The following is a 24,381-nucleotide window of genomic DNA, read 5'->3' as shown; positions in this document are numbered from 1 at the left end:
TCTGGGAATATGTTATTAAAAGCTTTTATAAAACATCAATCCATGTCAAGAAAACCAGCACTAGGAGCCAAAGCTGTGCCAAACCGGCACTCTCCCTGCAGGTAAGAATGACAACAGAAAGCGCTCGCTGGCCAAGCTGGGAGAGCAAATACGAAATGTATCAAAAGACAGGTAAGGCATCACCTACAGTATATCATTTGTTCCATTTTTACCTATGTAATTTAAGCTCATTTCTAAACCTGCCCCTGTATGTGATACAGCTAATGAAAGTAATTTAGATATCTGTGCTCCACCGTAATGCTTTTTAGCTATTTTTTTTTTAAATTAAAGCTTTTTGACTGTTTGTCTTTAAATGCCTTCTAAATCATATGGCTGGTTGGCTGCACCCTATTAGAACCAAACAAATTGTATGCTATAAAGGACTAAAACAGCTGCTACCAACCCGACTTCTTATAAGGGGTCATAATGGGTATCTGCATAAGGAAATCCTTGTTGGCTTTCATGGCATGCATGGATTGTTATTGAGGGCTATTGGCTAGGACTGTGCATTTGTTGTGTTAGTCGGTGCATGACCAGGCTTAAATTCAGTTAGCTAATAACTGTACAGAGACTGTTATTAAAGCAGGAACGACCAACGTATTCTCGCAGACCATTTCACGCTCTTGATAAGGGCCAGAGGCCTGGGAATCATTTTTACTGAACAGCCCATCTCGCTGGGAAAGAGGGTTACAGAGACAGAAATGAAGAATTACGACCATACGAACAGTCAACCTGGATCAAGGTGAGCATTTCACTACATCTAAAGGGTGCGGAAATGCTCCTAAAGTTGAGGCTGAAACAACACCTTGAATTGCTGGCCTCCCTGCTGGAAACTCACCAGTATCTTGGGCTGGGTCCACAGGAATGTTTCTGCCAGCGGAAGGACTGTCTTCCTCCTTCCTGCTGCAGCCCCAGAAACGTTTTGGCTCTTATGTGCCACTTTTCTCTACCCAAAGGAGTCTCAAAGCGGCTTACATCCATCTTCCCTTTCCTCTCCCCACAACATACACTCTGTGAGGTTAGTGAGGCTGAGAGAGCCCTGAGATTCCTGCTCGGTCAGAACAGCATGATCAGCCCAAGGTCGCCCAGCTGGCTGCATGTGGAACAGTGGGGAATCAAACCCAGATGGCCGGATTAGAACCACTACAAAATGCTGACTCAATTTAGTGATTAATACCATGTTGAGGATATATGGTACCCAAGGGCTGGAAATAGGTGCTCCATGTGCTTAATTATGGCAGGCAATTTCCTACCCCCTGGCCCCACTGCATGCCACCACTCAACTGGCCGGTCGGAAGGAACTGGGCAGCAAAATGAGGGGGGTGCAACTGTTACCCCCCAAGACAATGATACAAATATTGGCACAAATCCAAAGTGTTGTGCTGCCCTTGACCTGATGGCTGTTGTGTATGTGGGCACGTGGACGATCCTACAGAGGAGTGAGCACGCTGTCCAAGGTAGGATCGGGTGGACCTGGACTCTAACCGCTGCAGCTAGGGCAACACCCAATCTGTTTGGATTAATCCAAGGGTCTGTGCCAATGCCTCACTGCCCTGGTTAGCCCCACTGTCCTCACTGTGTTGATATACTGGGATCTCAGGGGAATCTGAGTGCTGTGTGTATCAAGTACCTTCACAATCGAAGAGCTACAACGATTGCAATGTCACTTGGTTCTTGGACCCACATATTTTACACTGGCCTCACTTCTGAATCATGCAAGAAGTTATATCACCATGCTGGAAGTGGGGACAAAGTTAGTATCTCCCCATCTATAAATGTCCACCTCCTCCATGTCCTGCTGGGTTCCAGGCAATGCCTGCCAGCCCCAGCCAGAAAGCACAGTTCAGAAAATCACCCCATAAAACACCCCCTCCCCATTCAGATTTTCATTGGTAGCCTTTGTACCAATCTTATCCCTCCTTCTTCCCTGTTTGTGGCTGGGGTCCCGCCTTCCAAATGTTTCTTCAATTTTTCATTGCAGCTTCAGCTTTTCATTCAGGCTTTAAGTAGGGAAAAAAGAATCTGCTGTAAATAAAGGAACAGTGATATGAAAGCAGATGTTTTCAACAATGATAACCCAGCTCTCTTTTACTAGAGTTATATAAAATCTAGCCATGGTATAGCTGCCCTGCCCAGGAAGGTCCAGGTTAGCCCAGTCTGGGAAGCTAAGCAGGGTTTGGCCCTGGCCAGCAGTTGGATGGGAGACCTCCAAGGAACACCAAGGTCATGATGCAGAAGCCACCCCTGAAGGTTTCTTGCCTTGAAAACCTCACAGGGTCACCATCAGTTGACTACAACTTGACAGCATGTTATGCCACCATAGTACAGTTGTTAGTGTTTGAATATATTGTGCCAAATCTCATACTCCTGTGATTAGGTTCTTCTGCTTTGATGATGGATAGAATGTCCAGGTGGTCAAGCCGAAAGGGGAAAGATGACATACACACAATCCAACTGCAGCTACGATTTCATCGGAGAATCTCTGGGGATGCCATTGCAGGGCCAAACTACTTGAGAAGTTTCTCAATGAGCCAGGTCTGGGTTACAGAGCTGCAAGGGGCTCTGCAAAAAATAGGAAATAACTCCTCCCAGGACCATTTCAGCTCAGGCAGATGACAGGAGCTCCTTTTCTTTCTACACCATATGCCCAAGTCAATTGGTGCCTGAGTATCACTTTAGACAGATGTTTTACCACTGAGCCATGGCTGTCCCGCTAATTAACCTGGGTCCAGGACTTGTTAAATATGCCACAATAAGAACAATTTGAACACATGAAGCAGTCTTAAAGCGCATCAGACCATTAGGGTCAGTATTGTCTACTCAGACTGGTGGCAGCTCTCCAGGATCCCAGATGGAGGTCTTTCACATAATTTACAAACAAGTGAGAACCAGCGTTGTGTTGAGAGCCAGCTTACTGTTGTGGTTAAGAATGGTGACCTCTAATTTGGAGAACTGGGTTTGATTTCACACTTCTCTTCCACATGCAGCCGGATGGGTGACCTTGGAACAGTCCCAGTTCTCTCAGAACTCTTTCAGTCCCACCTACCTCATGGGGTGTCTGTTGGGGGAGAGGAAGGGCAAATAATTGTAAGCCACCTTGTGATTTCTTTAGGTAGTAAAAAGCAGGGTATAAGACTCCCCCCCCCCCCCTTGGTCTTCTTCCTACTATTTGATTCTGTTAACTGGAGATGCCAGGGACTGAAACTGGAACCTTCTGCATGCCAAGCAGATGCTCTACCACTGAGCCATGGCTGTCCCCCTAATTAAGAGAATTTGGGCAAAAAATGGTATAGGTCTTGAATAATGAGAAATTCCTGGCAGATTACAGCTCCAGTCGAAAACACTGTGAAATGTTTCCATTACAATTTGGTTTATAATGGAAGGTCTTCATTTACCAGGAAGTATCTACAGAACAACAAAACCTCACATTCGAACTCTGGCGATGATTTGGTAGAAGTCTAGGGACCTGTCTTCTGATTCCCTCCCCCGCTGTACAGCAATAAGGCCAAAACATTCCAGCCACTGATCAAAGCCAAGCACAACAGGCAAGGCAAAGGAAACACAGTGCAGAAAAATGGCTACAATTCAAGGCATGAGCCAGCAATGTCCTAACTGTCCCACAGCAGCTTCAGTTGCCTGGGGCATTTGGTGCCCGGTCAACTTGGTCAAATTTCAATGCAAAGAGGTGAAATGTGGCTGTAATAGTACCACCTTAATGAGAGTTATGCCCGTTTAAAGCCACTGAAGCCAATGGGTTTAGAGGGTGTGGCTGGATGAACTTAAAGGTAAAAGGTAAAGGTATCCCCTGTGCAAGCACCGAGTCATGTCTGACCCTTGGGGTGACGCCCTCCAGCATTTTCATGGCAGACTCAATACGGGGTGGTTTGCCAGTGCCTTCCCCAGTCATTACCGTTTACCCCCCAGCAAGCTGGGTACTCATTTTACCAACCTCGGAAGGATGGAAGGCTGAGTCAACCTTGAGCCGGCTGCTGGGATTGAACTCCCAGCCTCATGGGCAAAGCTTTCAGACGGCTGCCTTACCACTCTGCGCCACAAGAGGCTCTGGATGAACTTACCGCCCTGTAAATATGTGGGTACTTCTTCCCTAGACTTGCAGCCTAGTCCGGAAGCTGGGGCAGAAGGCTGCTGATTGACCCTTTCTGATTGCACGACCACCACCCTGGATAAAATCAAACCCCCCCCCCAATGTTGCTACTATAGGAGTGTATTTTGTAAGCAAGGCAGCGAGGAAAGAAGCATCCAACCTCTTCAGTTAAACAGATGTATCGATATAAGGCACAATTAAGGGTAGCAAAAAGACTAAACAACATTTTTAAAAGTTACAGGCCAGTCCTTTGCAATTCTCAGATCATCCGGTCTGTGCTAGTTGCATAGTGGCCCCAATCCGGGCTGCACCTGCAGGCGTCCTTCAACGTCCTTCTCTTCTTTCATCTCTCACCGCATGCCCCATCCGTCTGCCAATCATCCACAACTGAAAGGCATAACTGCTGGAAGTCTCTCGAACCACTCACCAAATTCTTCCATTTTTTAAAAAGGTTTCTCAAAAAGAACCAAGTCTTTAAGAAAGGACCAACTTAAAAAAAAACATTTAATAAATATTTCAGCCCATTTGAGTGCCAAGGTGAGAATGCAGCCATTAACTGAAAACTTCCCATTAACTTCCTATGGATTAAATATTAATCATATTTAATAATTTAATATTTATGAAGCAGGAATGCCTTTCTTGAGCTTCCATAGGAGGCACATGTTGCCCAGATGGATGAAAAATCCCCGTGGGGTCCTCCACACTGAACTTCAGTACCCCTGGCCCAAAGAACCCTAATTTTTTCCCAGCAAAGTGGTCACTAGAGAAGAACCTTGGTCATTAAGGTCCCATCACTGATCTGTATCAGCCCAACAGTGCAGGGTGAAGAACGCTTTCCTGGGTGTAAGCCAAGGCTGATGGCTGGCCAGGCTAACCCAGTCTTGTCAGAGCCCAGAAGCTAAGCATGGTCCTGTCTGGTGAGCATTCAGATGGGAAACCCACATAGGAAGTCCAGGGTCATGTGACCCAGAGGAAGACCATGGCAAACGACCCCTGGACATTTTCTGCCTTGGAAACCCCTCAGGGATGGTTGCAACGGCTTGGATTCATGTGATTTTATTGTGGGGTTTTTCTTTTGTAACCTGTCACGAGCCAGCTAGTCTGGCAGGTAAGAAATCTAATAATAGTAATAATTTACTTCATTGACTGGCTGCCTTTCTTGGTGAGACTCAAGGAAGATTTATTTTATTTCACTTCTATGTTGCCCATCCCCATGTCTTATGGTAGCTACATACACACACACACACACACACACAGATAATACTGTGAGACAGTAAAGGCACTAATAGGTCCAAGTGGGGCTACTGAGCTTCAGTGGGGCCATTGAGTGTAAGGATCTAAACCCATGCCTAGTCCATCCCTCTAACCTTTTTCTGGATGGTTGCCTTCTTCCGAGTCCATAAATCCACTTATTGCGTCTGAAATTCCATCTTTGATAAAGGGAAGGAAACACAAGCTTCTGCTCTGTTTCGATGCTCTCCTTTTAGAAGAATAATTCCTACGGGAGAGGGAAAACCCATGTGCGAACCCAGTAATTACAAAAGGAAGAATCTCAAGCACAAACCATGAATGAAGACCAGAAGCACTAATTTCCCCAGGATGATTACTGTGAGAGAAGAGTGTGGGCAGGGGGGGGGGCATAACAAATGTCTTGAAGACTAGGATCTCCCCTGCCATTGACCACTCCTCCTCTCCCTCTAATGTTCACCAGTCTGCTACAGAGAGGCAAAAGCTGTCATTACAAGCCGTGGAGCCAATCGCTTTAATACGTCACAACTACAAGGCTGAAGGGATAATTGCTACTTTTCACATTCCGTCTCCAGCGAGTACTGTTTAGCCTTTGACCCATTGCTGTTTTCAAGCATCAAAACATCCACCTGCCTCTTCAGCTCCTAGTTAATAGAAGCGATGTGCCCACAATTCCATCGAAGGCAGCTCCCCTCCCAGTCTTTGATGAACTTGGGTGGCAAGCCAGCTTCCGCCTCTGCCCTCGTTGTTGTGGTGCGGCGGTCCCTGGGAGGCTGAGTGCAAAAGGTTAAACCAGGGGTAGTCAAACTGTGGCCCTCCAGATGTCCATGGACTACAATTCCCAGAAGCCCCTGCCAGCATTCGCTTGTGGGAATTGTAGTCCATGGACATCTGGAGGGCTGCAGTTTGACTACCCCTGGGTAAAACTCACCCTTCCCATCTTTTCCAGCTCTGGGCTAGGATTCTTGGGGATGCCGCCCGTTCTGCCTTTAACTGATTTACGAAGATAATGTGATAACTGTGACATCAAATCAATGCCTTTATTATGTGCTTGAATGAAGACAGGTCCGTGATAAATGGCCTCGTGGCTGATTTGCAACTCAACTCCTGCTTCTTGGGTGAAAATTGAATCCCAAATGGAATGCAATTTGAGCGCGGCGCAAGTTGAAACTATTTACATTTTTTTTTCCTCTTCGATATTTTCGACCCGCTCCATAGTTCAATATTTTCTACATTTCTACCGTCCTCGAGCTCGCCTGTTGGTTTGGTTTTTAAATTGACTTCGCCTGCCCTCCATAATCTCACCCGGGAGCCAAAACGGATAAAGCGTCTCTCTAGATTTCAGTTCAGTAGATTTTAGTCCCAGCCCTTCCTCCAAGAAGGCCAGGTGACTAACAGGGTTCCCTGTCCCTTCACTTTATCTTCCTTGCAGTCCTGTGAATTAAGTTAGAACGAAGGAACATGACTGGCCCAAGGAGACCCAGAAAGCTTCTTGGTAGAGCAAGCATTTGAACCCAGATCCTAGTCTGAGACTCTGACCACTACTCCACTTGGACATTTTGATGTCATCCATTTGTCATGCACTTATTCCCTTTGCCCCACTGTCGAGGCTGGTAAAACAGGGTTTGCTGGTTTCTGAAGCAAATGTGTAAATGAGAAGGGGATAACTGGATCATTAATCCACAAGCCTAGAATATGGTTGACACAATCCAAAGCTATTGCCTATGGCTGCCTGTCCTATAAAACTGTCAGGGAGCATGAACTACACCACAGTAGAAAGGTTCTTTCAGTACTTAGTCACCCACCCTCCTCCTTAAGTGTATTACTGTCACTACCACTCATGAAGAACCTACAACTATTTTGCCACTTTCTGGGGAGCCAGAAGGAAGCACATGCTGGATTGAACTCCCAGCCTCATGGGCAGAGCTTTCAGACTGCATGTCTGCTGCCTTACCACTCTGCGCCACAAGAGGCTGTCACCTATTCTTAAAGGAACGCTAAGTGTTTACCTAAGATCTATTAACTATGGTCTTTCAGGGCAGCATGGGCAGTATGGAACATGATAAGCAGAAATAAGTGGTACTTTGATTCAGCTGGTCTGAAGCAGCAGAATAAAGTTGGAGTCCTCTGGCACCTTTAAGACCAACAAAGTTGTATTGTGGGTGTAAAAATATGTGGGTTCACAAGGATGGACGCCATGCGATTAAACAGCTCTTTATTGATCTCTGGGGTGAGTGCATGTGGAAGCAACAGCTACATGACTGATTCTCCGGAGAACAAAAGCCCAACTTATATACAGTATTTGCTGGCGTATAAGACTACTTTCCCCCCCTGAAAAACATGCCTCCAAGTGGGGGGGTCGTCCTATACGCCGGGTGCACTTCAGTTGGGATAGACATAGCTTCCCCTAGTGGCCCATAGTACTGTACTGTAATGTAACAAACTCTATATTTTGAGAGGAAATGTTGGGGGGTCGTCTTATACACCCAGTCATTTTATATGCCGGCAAATACGGTACATATATACAACTAAAGAATCTCCCGCAGCTGAGCCTGATAGGCCCAGAGGTGCTTGATTAGTTTAAACAGATTGGCTCCCACGGCTGGTCTTGAAGCACATTGGTTGTTTTGGGGGCTGCTAGAAACCACCCCGTATTGAGTCTGCCATGAAAACGCTGGAGGGCGTCACCCCAAGAGTCAGACATGACTCGGTGCTTGCACAGGGGATACCCTTTACCTTTACCAAGAGCAGCCCTGTGTGGGGCCCCCTACCCAGCAGTGGGTATAAGCTTTGTGTGTTCATGCACACTTTTCCAAATACCTAGTAATGCATGAGACCTGTTGTGTCTTGGCTTTGTATCTACAATGGGACTTATGTAATAGGAATGCTGCACTGTTGTATTTTTTTTTAATCCTATATATAGCACAGGGTCCGGATGGTTGATCACTGCTTGCAGTTTCACAGTTCTCTTTTCTGCACAATTTGTTGATAGGGTTGTATCGAGTTTCCTTTTGCAAAATTTTGTCAATGCATATGAACTCATTTTTGTGTATCAGTCGAAAGGCCCACCAAAATAACCTCATTAGTCTCATGCGTACCATTCATTGCTTCCTTTGCAGCACCCGAGAGGGGGAACTGCAAACAGAAAGAAGAAACTGAAAGGAATGTGAATTTCCAGTGCAAAATTAAACTTTGGAAATGTTCCCGTTTCGACAAGAACTAAGGAGAAATGTCCCCTAGAGCAGGGGTAGTCAACCTGTGTTCCTCCAAATGTCCATGGACTACAATTCCCATGAGCCCCTGCCAGCAAATGCTCATGGGAATTGTAGTCCATGGACATTGGAGGACCACAGGTTGACTACCCCTGCCCTAGAGTAGAGCAATCTTAAGCACTAGAGTGGGGAAGACCCACTCAGTTCTAGAAGGTTCCATCCCTTAGAACCCATTTGGGATATTAAAAGACATGCATGAAGAATTTTGTTCCCATTCAGGGAAGACAAAACTCACTGGGATGCCTTCCGCACAAGGGATTAGGCTGCAATCACCTCTTGTTTGTGTGCTGGGCTAATTCCTGCTCTTGCACAGAATCGGTTCGAGTCCGGGGTGGTCCCAGGCCTGGCCCAACTCAGCCCTTCAATCGCCCCACAGCAAGGGAATGCGGATAAATCTGCATTTCCTTTTTTGCCCTGGAATTCATCGGTGTATATTCATGAGCATGGCCGTGTATAAGGGGGAAAACTTGGCAAGTCCACAGTGTGGGCACTGTTCCCCTCCCTCCCCAGCATCACTTCCACCATCAACCCTTGCAACCTTCTTTTTAAAAAATAAAACATGTCTGATCACATGACCACACAATTCCAAAGCTACGAACTAGCAACCCCCCACACCCACCACCACCACCACCTTTGGCCGGCAAGTTCCTTTTTTCTATTTTTTCTTTGTTTTCCTGAGATTGGGGATTGTCTGCTATGTGTGTGTGAGGGAGGGGTGGCACAATAAAATCGCCCACCTTTTCATCCCCTTGTTTGTGTTGTAACGGTTACAGCGCAATAATTATTTCAGACTTCAAGGGGGAGTGCTCAAATGGTGCTGGAAGGTGAATGGGGAGCTTTCAGCACATGACAATGATTGACAAGTAAAACAAACGGCAGGAAGTTTTGCCTTCCTGTCTTTCAGCTATCCCATGCGTACACAAATCCTGGGGGCAAAGTGAGCTAAGGGCTCCCTGTGCAATTGTGGGGAAAATCGGGGCAACTGTCAGACTTAACAGACTTGTGAAGTGTAGCTCTGTCAATGTCTATCAGCCACCAGACCCACATTAACAATACGGCCATATTCATCGGCAGTCTGTGGGTGATGAGCAGAAGATGGCACCCACTGCCAATTTGGGGTTCTCTCCATCACATCCTCCTTTTGAGCCATCTGGGTTGCCCCTGTTACAGGCAGTATTATTATTATTATTATTATTATTATTATTATTATTATTATTATTATTATTATTATTATTATTATTATTATTATTATTATTATTATTATTATTAGATTTATAGCCCGCCACTCCCTTGCGGCTCGTGGCGGGTGACAATATCGCAATTCCCCATTAAAACCCCATAAAACAATAATAACATTGCCACTGTATGGTGGACTTACACCAAGGGTGGCCCTACCATGCCTCTCCAGATGCCCATGGACTACAGTTCCCACAAGCCCCTGCAGGCATAGCCATGCTAACAGAATAAGGTCTGCACAATGTCAAACGAAATACAGGAGAAAACACCATGTGTGGCTACACACCTATAAAATATTAATACAAAAGCAAACATGAACTTAGGATCCCCAATGGCTGGATTGTCTGGAGGCCTTTGGAGAACCTAAGTCAGAGTCATGTTGGATTATTCCTGCATTCGGTTCTTTGGCGCCAATGTTCAATTTGGATGCCCTTTGGTTAAATCCCATGAGTCACACTTTTTGATACTTCAAACCCTAAATCCACAACACAAATGCAATTTGTTTTTGTATTATCATGTAAATTCATAGCCATACACTGCATTTTCTGTTGTATTCAGCATAGCCATGCTGGCGGGAGCTCGTGGGAATTGTAGTCCATGGAGATCTAGAGACCCACAGTGTGGCCACCCCTGACTTAGATTCATCTTGGGACAGACCCAACAAATGACTTCTTGCGTGTGTCCACGCTCATAAAGGTTGTCAGTGATGAGCACAATTCTCCTCTTGAATACCACCTTCTATCAGTGAAGTGAAACAGTGAAACAAAGAGAAGGCTCCATTTAGCACGGACTTAGGAACGCCGTTCCACACCCTGCAGTTGTCCGCCCCCCCTCCACCCCAGCCGTGGTTGTTCATCCTGGAGTTCAGCTAAATAACATCGCTGTCCTTCTGAAAATGAATCCCATTATGTTTCGATCTATATTTGTCTTCCATGTCGGAGAGAAGAATAACATCATTGAGGATTATATTGCTGCACAATGGTGGTCATGGTTCTGACACTAACAAGACCTCATCTATTCGAAACTGAGGCGTGGGACTATCTCTGCAATAATCCGCTCTCCTTCTTCTGAGTTTCCAAAATTTGGATGAGTGTGGTTGAGTACACGCGCATGTGCATAGGCGAGCCATTTTCTATGGAATGGCCACAAACGTGGCGATGACCAGTCCAAGGGAGTGAGGGTTTGGAGATGGCAGACCCTTGGGAAAGCTCTCTTGTTCCTAGGTGCAGATGCTTTCAGGTATAGGCTTTCCCATGTGGTTCAGTCGTACTGAAATGATACTGATAGGACTTGAGAAGCAGCACTCCAGAATGCACAGAAAACCGGGCTAACCCACCCCCAAAATATTAACATCTCTTGAAAGCAAATTTTGCAGCAGCCAAAGTAACCTCCCAATCCACCCTGCCTCCAGCCTGGCAGAATGGGTAGCCAGACAAGACCTGGGCCCTCTCGGAGCTTCAAAGGGCTGTAAGGTGGCCTTCTTCCACCAGGCATACGGTTGAGGCCGACTTAAGCACGACATGACATCAGGAAGGCCCCCTCCTCCCTCTCCACCTCCCCACCCATCCTCAAACCTCAACATAAAATCAACACCGGAATTTCTGTTCTGAAATGTTTTTATATCTATTTTGTTTGTTTTTAACTGAGCCCATTTCAGGGAGGAGCAGCCAGTAAATGAATCATAGAATCATAGAATCATAGAATCATAGAGTTGGAAGGGGCCATACAGGCCATCTAGTCCAACCCCCTGCTCAACGCAGGATTAGCCCTAAGCATCCTAAAGCATCCCAGAAAAGTGTGCATCCAACCTTTGCTTGAAGACTTCCAGTGAGGGGGAGCTCACCACCTCCTTAGGCAGCCTATTCCACTGCTGAACTACTCTGACTGTGAAAAACTTTTTCCTGATATCTAGCCTATATCGTTGTACTTGAAGTTTAAACCCATTACTGCGTGTCCTTTCCTCTGCAGCCAGCAGAAACAGCATCCTGCCCTCCTCCAAGTGACAACCTTTCAAATACTTAAAGAGGGCTATCATGTCCCCTCTCAACCTCCTTTTCTCCAGGCTGAACATTCCCAAGTCCCTCAACCTATCTTCATAGGGCTTGGTCCCTTGGCCCCAGATCATCTTCGTCGCTCTCCTCTGTACCCTTTCAATTTTATCGATGTCCTTCTTGAAGTGAGGCCTCCAGAACTGCACACAGTACTCCAGGTGTGGTCTGACCAGTGCCGTATACAATGGGACTATGACATCTTGTGATTTTGATGTGATGCCTCTGTTGATACAACCCAAAATGGCATTTGCCTTTTTTACCGCTGCATCACACTGCCTGCTCATGTTTAGTTTACAATCCACAAGTACCCCAAGGTCTCGTTCACACACAGTGCTACCTAGAAGCGTATCCCCCATCCAGTAGGCATGCTTTTCATTTTTCTGACCCAGATGCAGAACTTTACACTTATCTTTATTAAATTGCATTTTGTTCTCATTTGCCCATTTTTCCATTGTGTTCAGATCTCGTTGAACTCTGTCTCTATCTTCCGGAGTATTTGCCAGTCCTCCCAATTTGGTGTCATCTGCAAACTTGATGAGTAGTCCCTCCACCCCCTCATCTAGATCATTAATAAATATGTTAAAAAGTACCGGGCCGAGCACCGAGCCCTGAGGTACCCCGCTACTCACCTCTCTCCAGTCTGATGAAACACCATTGACAACAACTCTTTGAGTGCGGTTCTCTAACCAATTCCCTATCCACCTAACTATCTGAAAATCCAGATTGCAGTCCTTCAACTTATCCATCAGAACATCATGGGGAACCTTGTCAAAAGCTTTACTAAAATCCAAGTAAATGACATCAACCGAATTTCCTCGATCCAGCAAACCTGTTACTTGGTCAAAAAAGGAAACTAGGTTGGTCTGGCAGGACCTGTTGGAGACAAATCCATGCTGACTTCCTTGGATCACCAAATTATCCACCAGATGTTTGCAGATCACTCCCTTTAATATCTGTTCCATTATCTTCCCCACAACGGAGGTCAGACTCACTGGTCTGTAGTTTCCCGGGTCATCCTTCCTCCCTTTTTTGAAGATCGGAATAACGTTTGCTCTTTTCCAGTCCTCCGGGACATCTCCAGTCCTTAAAGAGGTTCCGAAGATGATGGACAAGGGCTGTGCAAGTTCTCTGGAAAGTTCTTTGAGTACTCTCGGGTGCATTTCATCTGGACCAGGGGATTTGAACTCATCCAGTGCAGCTAAATGCCTCTCGACAACCTCTCTATCCATGTTAACCTGCCACCCAGACACTATCCTTTGGCTACAGCCATCTCTAGATGTGCCTAAACACTTTGACCTGTGGGAAAAAACAGATGTAAAATAGGCACTAAGCCTTTCTGCTTTCTCTGCATCTTTCGTTAGAGTTTGTCCATCCGCACCCAACAGCGGGCCTATTGCCTCCTTTACTTTACGTTTGCTCCTCACGTAACTGAAAAATCTTTTCTTGTTACAGTGGACTTCCCTGGCCAATCTTAGCTCACTCTCAGATTTGGCCTTTCTGATGATTGATCTACAGTGCCTAGTAACCTGTAGGTACTCTTCTTTAGAGCTCTGTCCTTCCCTCCATTTCCTGAACATTTTCCTTTTCTTTCTTAGTTCCTCTTGAAGTTCTCTGTTCATCCAAATAGGCTTCTTAGAGCTCCTGCAGTGTTTTCGTATTTCTGGAATAGTCATTGATTGAGCATGCAATAGCTCTTGTTTGAGTAGCGCCCACCCTTCACATGCTCCCTTCCCTTCCAGCATTCTCGTCCATGGTATGACACTCATCATGTCTCTGAGTTTATTAAAGTTTGCCCTACGAAAATCCAACATCCGCGTCTGGCTACAAGCTTCCTTGGCTCCCCATCTCAAAAGGAATTCTATGAGGACATGGTCACTTCCCCCTAGGGTCCCCACCTCCTTCACCTCATCCACCAACTCTTGCCTGTTGGTCAGTATTAAGTCCAGTATGGCTGAACCTCTTGTGGGTTCATCTACCATTTGATAAATGAAATTGTCAGCCAGGCAGGTCAGAAACTTGCATGACTGAGGACGCTTCGCAGAGTTTGTTTCCCAGCACACATCTGGGAACGCCGTTGTTGTTGTTGTTGTTGAAGAAGAAGATCTGATTGCTCCCTATCAGTACACAACCCCCCTGTCAGTACACCGGAGCACTCAAGAAGGATTTTAGATTAAGAAGAAGAAGAGTTTGTTCTTATATGCCGCTTTCTCTACCTGAAGGAGGCTCAAAGCGGCTTACAGTCGCCTTCCCATTCCTCTCCCCACAACAGATACCCTGTGAGGGAGGGGAGGCTGAGAGAGCCCTGTTATCACTGCTCGGTCAGAACAATTTTATCAGTGCCGTGGCAAGCCCAAGGTCACCCAGCTGGTTGCATGTGGAGGAGGATTGGGGAATCAAACCTGGCATGCCACATTAGAAGCCCGCACTCCGAACCACTACACCAAACTGGCTCTCTTTTAAAATTACTGTTCTAAAATGTTTTTATACCTATTTTGTTTTACTGAGCCCATTTCAAGGAGGGACAGCCAATAAATATTATTATTATTAATAATAAAATTAATATTAATAATAAGTCTGATTCCTCCATCAGTACACAAGCCCCCCATCAGTACACCAACATCATGTGAGTCAGTCAATCCCCTAACACAGTGGTCCCCAACCCCTGGTCCAGGGGCCAGTACCGGTTCATGGATCATTCAGTACCAGGTCGCAGCTCCTCCTCGTCCTCCTCCCCAGCTGCTGCCTCGGGGGCTGCCCTGCCACTCTGCCACCAGCTCACCTTTGGTACTCTCCGGCAGCCGCCATGGCTGGGGCTCCCCCTCGGCATGGGACTGCGCAGCTGCTGCTGGCAGCGCCCCCCCCCAGTGGGTGGTGGGAAGTCAGGGGCGCCGGTGGGAAAGCAAGCAGAGCAGGGGCTGAGGTGGTGGCAGCAACGTCCCTCGTCAAAAGACTATCCCCCCCCCCTAGGCCTCAGTAAATTGTCAAGTGTTGACCGGTCCCCAGTAATAAAAAGGTTGGGGACCACTGCCCTAACATGCACACCTGTACCCAATTTCCACTTGAAATCCAACATCATGTAAAAGTTGGGATGTAGGGCTAGGCTGTGGGAGACCAAGGTTCAAATCCCATCTCTGCCATGAAAGCTTGCTGGCTGAATTTGGATCAGACACTGTCAGCCAGCCTAACCTGCAAGGTTGTTGTTGTTAATAGAGTAAAAGGAGAAGAACAATGTTGCTTTGGAATCTGAGTCCAGTGGCACCTTTAAGACCAACAAAGATGTATTCAAGGCGTGAGCTTTCGAGTGAAAGCACTCTTCTGACGAAGAGTGCTTGCACTCGAAAGCTCATGCCTTGAATAAATCTTTGTTGGTCTTAACGGTGCCACTGGGCTCTGATTTTATTGCGCTACTTCAGACCAACACGGCGTCTCATTCGAAGCTAATGTTGCTTTGGATCCCCACTGCGGAGGGCAGTGGGGTGTAATTAACGTTGTGTAGCCTTCCCACATATTTGGTGGCTTGATGGTGGGTGAACCTGCGGCTAATCGGTACCTGTGTTTTAATGCAGCATTCTGTCCACACTCTGAGTCTAGACAATGATATCATCACAGGAAATGAGCCAAGGTTACTAACTCTTGTAGGAATTCTCATATCTGGTGGCTCTTCAAGGCAGCTTGAAATTCCAATTACTAAAATACTTGACAGCTTTAATATTCTTCTCGATCCGACATTTAAAAAAAAAGCACTCCAGCTGCAAGGATGGAGCGGGCTGAATTGTTTCCTTTCATAACTGTTGATCCTGGACCTTTGATAGTACCGTCTCTACACCCCAGATTCCCCAGGTGGATTTAAGCATTTTCATTGCCCCGTTAGGCAGAGGCTTTTGCCGTCCCTGGGCAACAATAACCCCAGAAGGGCTCAATTGTGTGGGGATGTTCGCACATTAAGGTTCTGCCCCTCCATGAAAGGGCCAAAGGTTCCGTATTCCCTCTTTCAGGGACATATTTCATCCCATGTAGTTCCCACCCAGCAGTTATGGTGCCGTGTGTGACAAATGAGGTCAGTGTGAGCCACTATGATATTCGCCACTTAACAATAAAGCCAAAAAATGAGTCAGTCTCTTTTTGGGATCTTTTCTTGAGACACGGCAAAAACAAATTGTAAAATAAAGACTTTTGGGTTCTTCTTTCTTTCCTTTTTATTGTATTAACTGCTGAGTTCCTTTCTTGTGAAGTTATTTTAAAAGAGGACAAGTTTTGTGCCTCTCAAAAAGCAGCCCAATTTCACGTGCTCCAGAGGGCAGCCGGAGAAAAAATGAAGAAGAAAAAGTCGCCTTGGGTACTTAGGAGAAGTTGCTACGGGAAGTGGCAAGGAACTGCCAGGGGGGATAGATCTAGGAATCGCTAGAGGCGATTCTTAGAATGACCCTTGCCTCTTCCTGAATCAACTTCCAGTTAAACATGTGGCTGCATTTTTAGAAAGTCCCTGTGATGCTGTGGCCCTGCCCCCACCTGCTCCCCCCCCCCCAACCCTTCCCCTGGTTGCCAAGGTTCTGCCTGGCAGTCCTAGGAGTCCAACATCCAGTGATTTGTGGGTGCAGTTCGACAGTCCCTTTTAACAAGCAAATCCCCGACTGTGATTGCTACTTCCTTTGCTTTTGGGAATTTTGTAAGCTGGAGACTTACTCACCTGGCTGGCCCAGGCTAGTCCAATCTCATCAGATCTCAAAACCTCAGTGGGATTGGCCCTGATGAGTACTTGCATGGGAGACCGCCAAAGAAGCCCAGGGTTGCTACGCAGAGGCAGGGAATGGCCAACCACTTCTTAATGACTCTTGCCTTGAAAACCCAATGGGATTGCCATCAATTGGCTGCAACTTGGTGGCACTTTTCACTATGATGGCCTACTTTAGATCCTTTGGGTGGGTTAAAAATAATATGATCTGTGAATTCAAGAATAGCTGCTACCTGCAGTTCGGTAACCCTACCACTGGTGGATGATGGGGGGGGGGGGGGTAGAGTTGCTAGATCTATGTGGAGAAACTCCTAGAGAATTGGGGGTGGAGCCTGGGGAGGGCAGGGACCTCAATGGGCTACAAAGCCATAGAGTCCACCCTCCAAAGCATCCGTGGTCTCCCAGAGGAAATTATCTCTGTAGACTGGAGGTGAGCTGTAAATTCAGGAGATTCTCAAGCCCCACCTGGGGGCTGACATCCCTACAGTTGTGCGCTGAGCAAATCTTTGCCAGAGGGACCTTTTTTCCTTGTTCTGGTCTTCCCAGAGGCATTTGGTTGGGCATTATGGAAAACAGGAAGCTTAACAAGGTGGCCTGCATTCTCATCCAGCCTGGCCATTCTTGGGCCACCTAGTCAAGCATCTCGTTTTCCATGAAGGCTACATAAGCTGCCCATAAACAAGCTCTCCATCATTGCAGCTCCTAAGGTTGCATCTAGTTACGACACACAAAGATGTGAGTTTGACCTCTGCCATACAACCCACTGTGCGGCCATCTCGAAAGAGAAACAGCTCCGTTTTGTGGCCCCCAACTGAAAACACCCAAGCAAGTCTCTCTCCAAACTCGAGAAGGTCATAAAAATTTAATCTGGGCTAAAAGCTGCGTTCAAGATTTCAAGCCCCGGTAATATATGTTCGGGAACGGCAGGAAATATAAAACCGGGCCACTTGCAAATGAAATGACTAAGGGCAAAATCAAAATAATAATATCCAAATCCCTTTCATCCCGGCATGTGAAGTGAGCTGCAGGCAGACTGTCAGAGATTCTCTGTGTCGATGCGCACATTTTGAAAATTATCCCTCCGTGTCAGACGAGAGTCCTCTGACAAACGCTACTGATTAAGTCTGAGGATACTTAAGAGGTTCTTCTTGCCCGCACTATTGGTATATGCTATCAGCGGGGCCGGGAGATGCACCACCGAGAGCTTTTAAAAATGTGAGTGATAACATTTTGAAACCGCTGCAGAACTTTACTGTCATAAAGGAGAAATATGTAGATTTGGCTCCCTCCCAACGGGGAGATGAGCTGCATGGTTTTGTAGAGTTTGAAGGCATTAAATTTGCCCAGTGGGAAGACCAGTTAAAGGGAGAATTACAGCATTTGAAGCATGAAAAATAAGGTTCTTTTGCACATTAGCACCCCTCAGATCTCAAGTAAACATTATTAGAGCTTACTCTTGGCTGCATTATTACACTCAGAGCCGGGCAAAAATATATATTGGGGAGGAATTCAAACAAACACAAAATACTCCATTCAACTCTTCTTTCAAAAGAAAAGGGGGGAAAAATGGGAAAAGCATTTCCAGGCCAAAAGATGGAAACTCTGGCATGAATCAGAAAATAAAATTCAAAATTATATTCTAAATATATTTGTTCAATATAGTCTTAAAAAAAAATTGTATATTGTTCCAATAGTCAGGGGCCTGGGGAAAGGCGCTCAACAGAGATGTAACACCCAAATCACGGTATGTCATAGTTCCACAGTGCACTGCATTGGTCAAGCTACACCTGGAGGACTCAGCGGAGTTCTGCATGTCTTGCTTCCAAAAGGATGTGGACAGAATGGAGTCACCGCAGAAGAGAGCAACAAGGACAATCTGGGGCCTGGAGACCAAGGCTGAGGAACTTGGGAATGATTTGGGAGGGTGGCCAAGTTGGTCTGAAGCAGCAGAACAAACTTTCAGTCCAGTGACACCTTTAGGGCCAACAAAGGTTTATTCAAGATATGAGCTTTCATGTGCATGCACACTTCTTCAGATACAATGGAACAAAATATCCTCAACCATCACACATAGGTAGATTAAGGGTGGGGGTTAATCACTGGGAAGGGCTGCTTGCATGGGAGTGATCAGTCCTTGTTGTTGTTGTTGTTGTTATGTGCGAAGTCGTGTCCGACCCATCGCGACCCCATGGACAATGATCCTCCAGGCCTTCCTCTCCTCTACCGTTCCCCGGAGTCCATTTAAGTTTGCACTGACTGCTTCAGTGACTCCATCCAGCCACCTCATTCTCTGTCGTCCCCTTCTTCTTTTGCCCTCGATCGCTCCCAGCATTAGGCTCTTCTCCAGGGAGTCCTTCCTTCTCATGAGGTGGCCAAAGTATTTGAGTTTCATCTTCAGGATCTGGCCTTCTAAGGAGCAGTCAGGGCTGATCTCCTCTAGGACTGACCGGTTTGTTCGCCTTGCAGTCCAAGGGACTCTCAAGAGTCTTCTCCAGCACCAGAGTTCAAAAGCCTCAATTCTTTGACGCTCGGCCTTCCTTATGGTCCAACTTTCGCAGCCATACATTGCAACTGGGAAGACCATAGCCTTGATTAGGCGCACTTTTGTTGGCAGAGTGATGTCTCTGCTTTTTAGGATGCTGTCTAGATTTGCCATAGCTTTCCTCCCCAGGAGCAAGCATCTTTTAATTGATCAGTCCTACTTATAGGTAAAAGCAGTTAATTAACCTACAGTATAATGAAAATGTTTACAGATTCCAGAATCAAGCAGGGATAACAAATCTAGTTCATAAAGTTACCGTTTGTTTGTGACCTTTATAAACTATATATGCAGACCAAGGACTTGGGAATAGCGAGTCTGGATAAGAGGAAATTGAAGGGGGCAAGGTTGATTTCCTTAAGTATTTGAAAGGCTGCCACTTAGAGGAGGGCAGGGAGCTGTTCCTATTGACAGCAAAGGATAGGACTCATAATAATGCATGGAATTAGGGGTGGAAAGATACCAGCTGGGTATTAAGAAAATTATTTTTATAGTGAGAGAATCATAGAATCATAGAGTTGGAAGGGACCTCCTGGGTCATCTAGTCCCACCCCCTGCACCCCCCTCACAACCCTATCGCTCATCATAGAATCATAGAATGATAGAGTTGGAAGGGGCCATAAAGGCCATCTAGTCCAACCCCCTGCTCAACGCAGGATCAGCCCAAAGCATCCTAAAGCATCCAAGAAAAGTGTGTATCCCACCTTTGCTTGAAGACTGCCAGTGAGGGGGCGCTCACCACATCCTTAGGCAGCCTATTCCACTGCTGAACTGCTCTGTCTGTGAAAACTTTTTTCCTGATATCTAGCCTATATCGTTGTACTTGTAATTTAAACCCATTTCTGCGTGTCCTCTCCTCTGCAGCCAACGGAAACAGCATCCTGCCCTCCTCCAAGTGACAACCTTTCAAATACTTAAAGAGGGCTATCATGTCCCCTCTCAACCTCCTTTTCTCCAGGCTGAACATTCCCAAGTCCCTCAACCTATCTTCATAGGGCTTGGTCCCTTGGCCCCAGATCATCTTCGTCGCTCTCCTCTGTACCCTTTCAATTTTATCTACGTCCTTCTTGAAGTGAGGCCTCCAGGAACTGCACACAGTAAGCTGCCATCCACTGTAAGCTGCCACCCCCTTGAGTCCCTTGAACCTTCACAGATGTTCAGCAGTGGAATGGGTTGCCTACCAGTCTTCAAGCAACAGCTGGACAAACACTCCTCAGAGATGCTTCACCTTAATCATTGTGGGAAAGTTTGAGGGGGACATAATTGCTCTCTTTAAGTATTTGAAAAGAAGGAAGAAAGGAAAGGAGCTGTTCCTGCTGGCAGGGGGTCCTGCCATACTTAACAGGGGCTTTGGGTAGGCATGCCCACAGCTCTGCTTCTCAACCTCATCCTGCATAATTGGGCCACACCTTGGGTTTCTCCAAGACTGAAGACTATTACAGTGATTTCTCAATGGTAAAAAGGTTGTGAAAGGCTGCTGTAGGTTCTCAAGCAAAAGAGAGTTTCTCCCCGTACCTGAGAGCCTTCAACTGAAGATGCCATGGACTACATATTAACACATGAAATTGTCTTATACTGAATCAGAGCCTTGGTCTATCAAAACCAATAATTTCTACTCAGACTGGCAGAGCTCTCCCATATAACCTACTGTGAGATCTTTTAGCTGGAAATATTGCAGATTGAACCTGGGACCTTCTGTATGTCAAGCAGATGCCTTACCACTCTGGGTCACAGTTCCTCTCCCACTAGTTGTGAGATCTTCTGCATCATACAAAACACATATTCTGCCACTATGCCACAGCTCCTTCCCATTGAAAGCCAGAAGCCTGGACACCATTAATATAATTCAAACAATACGCCTGTCTTTTATATAATTCTGGAGAAAATGCAAATGAACATTGTTTGTACTTGAGAGGCATTGATGATATACCAGAGGTAAAAGTAGGATCAGTGGAATGATTCAAAAAGAAATGTGGACATTTCTGAATAGCAAGGTTAAAAGGAGATAGATCATAAAGCAGAAGCTAATTAAGAAGCCATGTCAGTTTAAAAACAGAGGTCATTTAAAAAAATATATTATGTAAGGGCTCAAGCTCACTATGGCATAAGATAACAAAATACACAAAGTACCTCACCTTTGGAAAGGAAAAGGTCAGAATGAAATGCTGCATCTCAAGAAAGTCATCAGAGGTATTAATAAGGAGAAAATATGCCCTATTCAGACAAGAGAAATGAATTAATGAGAAACAGAATACAGTTCGGTTCATGAAATAAAGTCAGAAAAGGACCAGATCAGAAGGAAGTTAACTCACATCCAACATTAATTTCCTCCTTCCATTAAAAATGTATGTATAAAAATGATATATGCATTTTTAACCTATTTGAGTCAACCCAATCTCTGCTTTAAAATGCCAGCCCTCGATATCCCAAGACATTCCTAAAGATTTCCAGGAATATTTGGGAGAAGGATGCCAGTGTTGCCAGATATCGATTCAGGTGCTAGATATATCTGGAAAATACCAGTAAGATACCTTTTCAGGTATATATTCAGACTGGATATATCCAAGAGCACATCCTTAGGTACATCATTCAGCAATGAGGGCATTTCGGCACATTAGTAAAAATAGCATCACGCCCGCAGAACAGTAAAGCACGACCCTATATTGTGCCCTCCCCCAGTCCTCCTCACCTTTTTGCTGTCTCACTTTTGTCTGCTTTCTTACCCTCCTCACCTGCTGCTGGAAGAGGCAGAAGAAAGCAACATGCCTTCTACGCGTCTCACTTCCACTTGTCAATCATTTCAGGCAACCAATCCACTTCCTCCATGTTCTGACACCATTTAAAGGTCCCGTGATGCCTGCTACTTTTTAGAAATTATACTTCTCTGTTGCAATGCCTATGCATATAAACATAGATGCATAGTGCTTTTGAATGCCACCCCTTATGGGATAATGAGTAGGCTTGTGTAAGAAGGGCCTGATTCAGCTGCCTCGGCTTTGGTGCCCATGAGGTAAAGCCTCCAAACCTTCAGGGTAGCTCCTGGATACTCTTCCCTGGCTCCCCTCCAAATTTCAAAATGATTGGTCCAAGGGGTCCACTTCTAGGTGCTCCTGAAGGGGGTGCCCCATCCCTCCATTATATCCAATGGAGAGTCCGTCCCATAGGATATAATGGAGCAGATGGGGGGCCCCTCTTTGGGAATGCCTAATATGGACCCCTTAGACCAATCATTTTGAAATTTGGAGGAGAGTTAGGGAAGAGTATCCAGGAACTACCCTGAAAATGTGGAGGCTCTACCTCAAACCCCTACCCCCCAGGCCCCAGGAAAGGTGGGAATGCCAGTATTCCCATTATAGTCTATGGCACCATTTTGGGTGCTGAAATCGAGGCGGCCGTCCTTTAATAAATGAGTAAATTAATATCATTCTTGATTGGGGGGGCTTTCAGGAGGCGTGCTTTGTTGAATGACATATTCATTTATTTCTAGCATCGCCTACACTCATGTCCACCTATTTGTTGCTCCAGGAAGTTCACCATTTTTTAAAAAGTAATTCTCCTCCCCAGGAACAAGGGAGAGGGAGGTGGGTGCAAGAGCAAGATGCTGCAGATGACTTTAGCCCATTTGAGCCTCCATGGCTTCCTTCTGCTGGTTGCTCTCTGTAAGCTAGCACTTTTTAGGGTGGTGAATCCACTTTTTGCAATTCCCTGAGAACCACTTTAAAATGGAGTATGTAGTAAGCAGTTTGCTGCCCAGATGCAGGATATGGGTGAATCATGTGGAGGGGCCAGAATGTAGCATCTTCAAAAGGTAAGCCTTAAGCTACATCTATGGCATGTGGAAATGCTTCAGTATTTGAGTTCACATAGCTGAAATGATGCAGGTAGGGATTCCATAAGTTTCTCAGCAACAGTGTTCAGCAGAGGAACTTACATTGTTTAGATTCATGATCAGACTGTGAGCCAGTTGGGGATATCTTCTGATTGTATCATGTCATTTGAATATATCAGCGGGGATTCGGCTTCTGAGAGCTGCAAGTAAGCTGTTCCCGGGAATACACAGAAATCATTTGTGAACAGAACTGACTGAACTAGATGGATTAGAATAGAAAGCAGTACTATATATCCATAAGAACCTGTCCTTGTCCCAAGTCCAAGCCTCTAGCCATGAATTCAGGGCTGAAGCTGCTTCTGCAGTTTGCCACGTTCAAGCTGTGAGACCCAATTTTAGTTAATTCATCCAGGTCTAGAACCGCGCTATGCCCTCTGCACACAGCCACATGGCGAGAGCCAGTTTGGTGTAGTGGTTAGGAGTGTGGACTTCTAATCTGGCATGCCAGGTTCAATTCTGCGCTCCCCCACATGCAGCCAGCTGGGTGACCTTGGGCTCGCCACGGCACTAATAAAACTGTTCTGACCAAGCAGTGATATCAGGGCTCTCTCAGCCTCACCCACCTCACAGAGTGTCTGTTGTGGGGAGAGGAATGGGAAGGCGACTGTAAGCCTCTTTGAGCGTCCTTTGGGTAGGGAAAAGTGGCATACAAGAACCAATTCTTCTTCTTCTTCTTCTTCTTCGTCTTCTTCTTCTTCTTCTTCTTCTTCTTCTTCTAGAATTTGGAGGGAAGCAGGAAGCCATTGTGATCCCCCCGACAGATATTTCCTTCCAAAGGGCAGGATTCTCCAGCACTGGAAAAGTCCTTCTCCAGCCATCCCACTCAACTGATCTTCCAGCACATCCACATATGAGACTCTCTTCACTCATAGTAAAGTAATATTGCCAACTCTCTTCCATTCTTGCTTCCAGGAAAGAGACCATGCCTTGGATTCAACAAGTTATTTATTTATATTTATTTATGATCGTATTTATATTCTGCCACTCCCAGGAATACTGGCTAGTGGCAGTTTACATACAAAGATAAAAACCTCATATATATATAAAACCAAATAAAACCTTCTAATAATAAAAATTCTAATCCAATTTATCAAGAAAGAAATAATTTCAGTTTCCAAGATGGCGGTGCAAATACTCTTTGATGACGTCCACTGAGTTTGCAGGCAGGAGCAGAAGCATAAAGGGAATTAATAGAGTGCCTCCTGCACAGCATTTTGTGCCATACCCAGTGCAGTCTGCCTTATATATCATAGTTCACTCTGGCCAGGTT

This window comes from Paroedura picta, chromosome 9 (assembly GCF_049243985.1).
Source record: "Paroedura picta isolate Pp20150507F chromosome 9, Ppicta_v3.0, whole genome shotgun sequence".
Classification (NCBI taxonomy): domain Eukaryota; kingdom Metazoa; phylum Chordata; class Lepidosauria; order Squamata; family Gekkonidae; genus Paroedura; species Paroedura picta.
The sequence above is the reverse complement of the archived record's forward strand: the minus strand, read 5'-3'. Positions refer to the sequence as shown.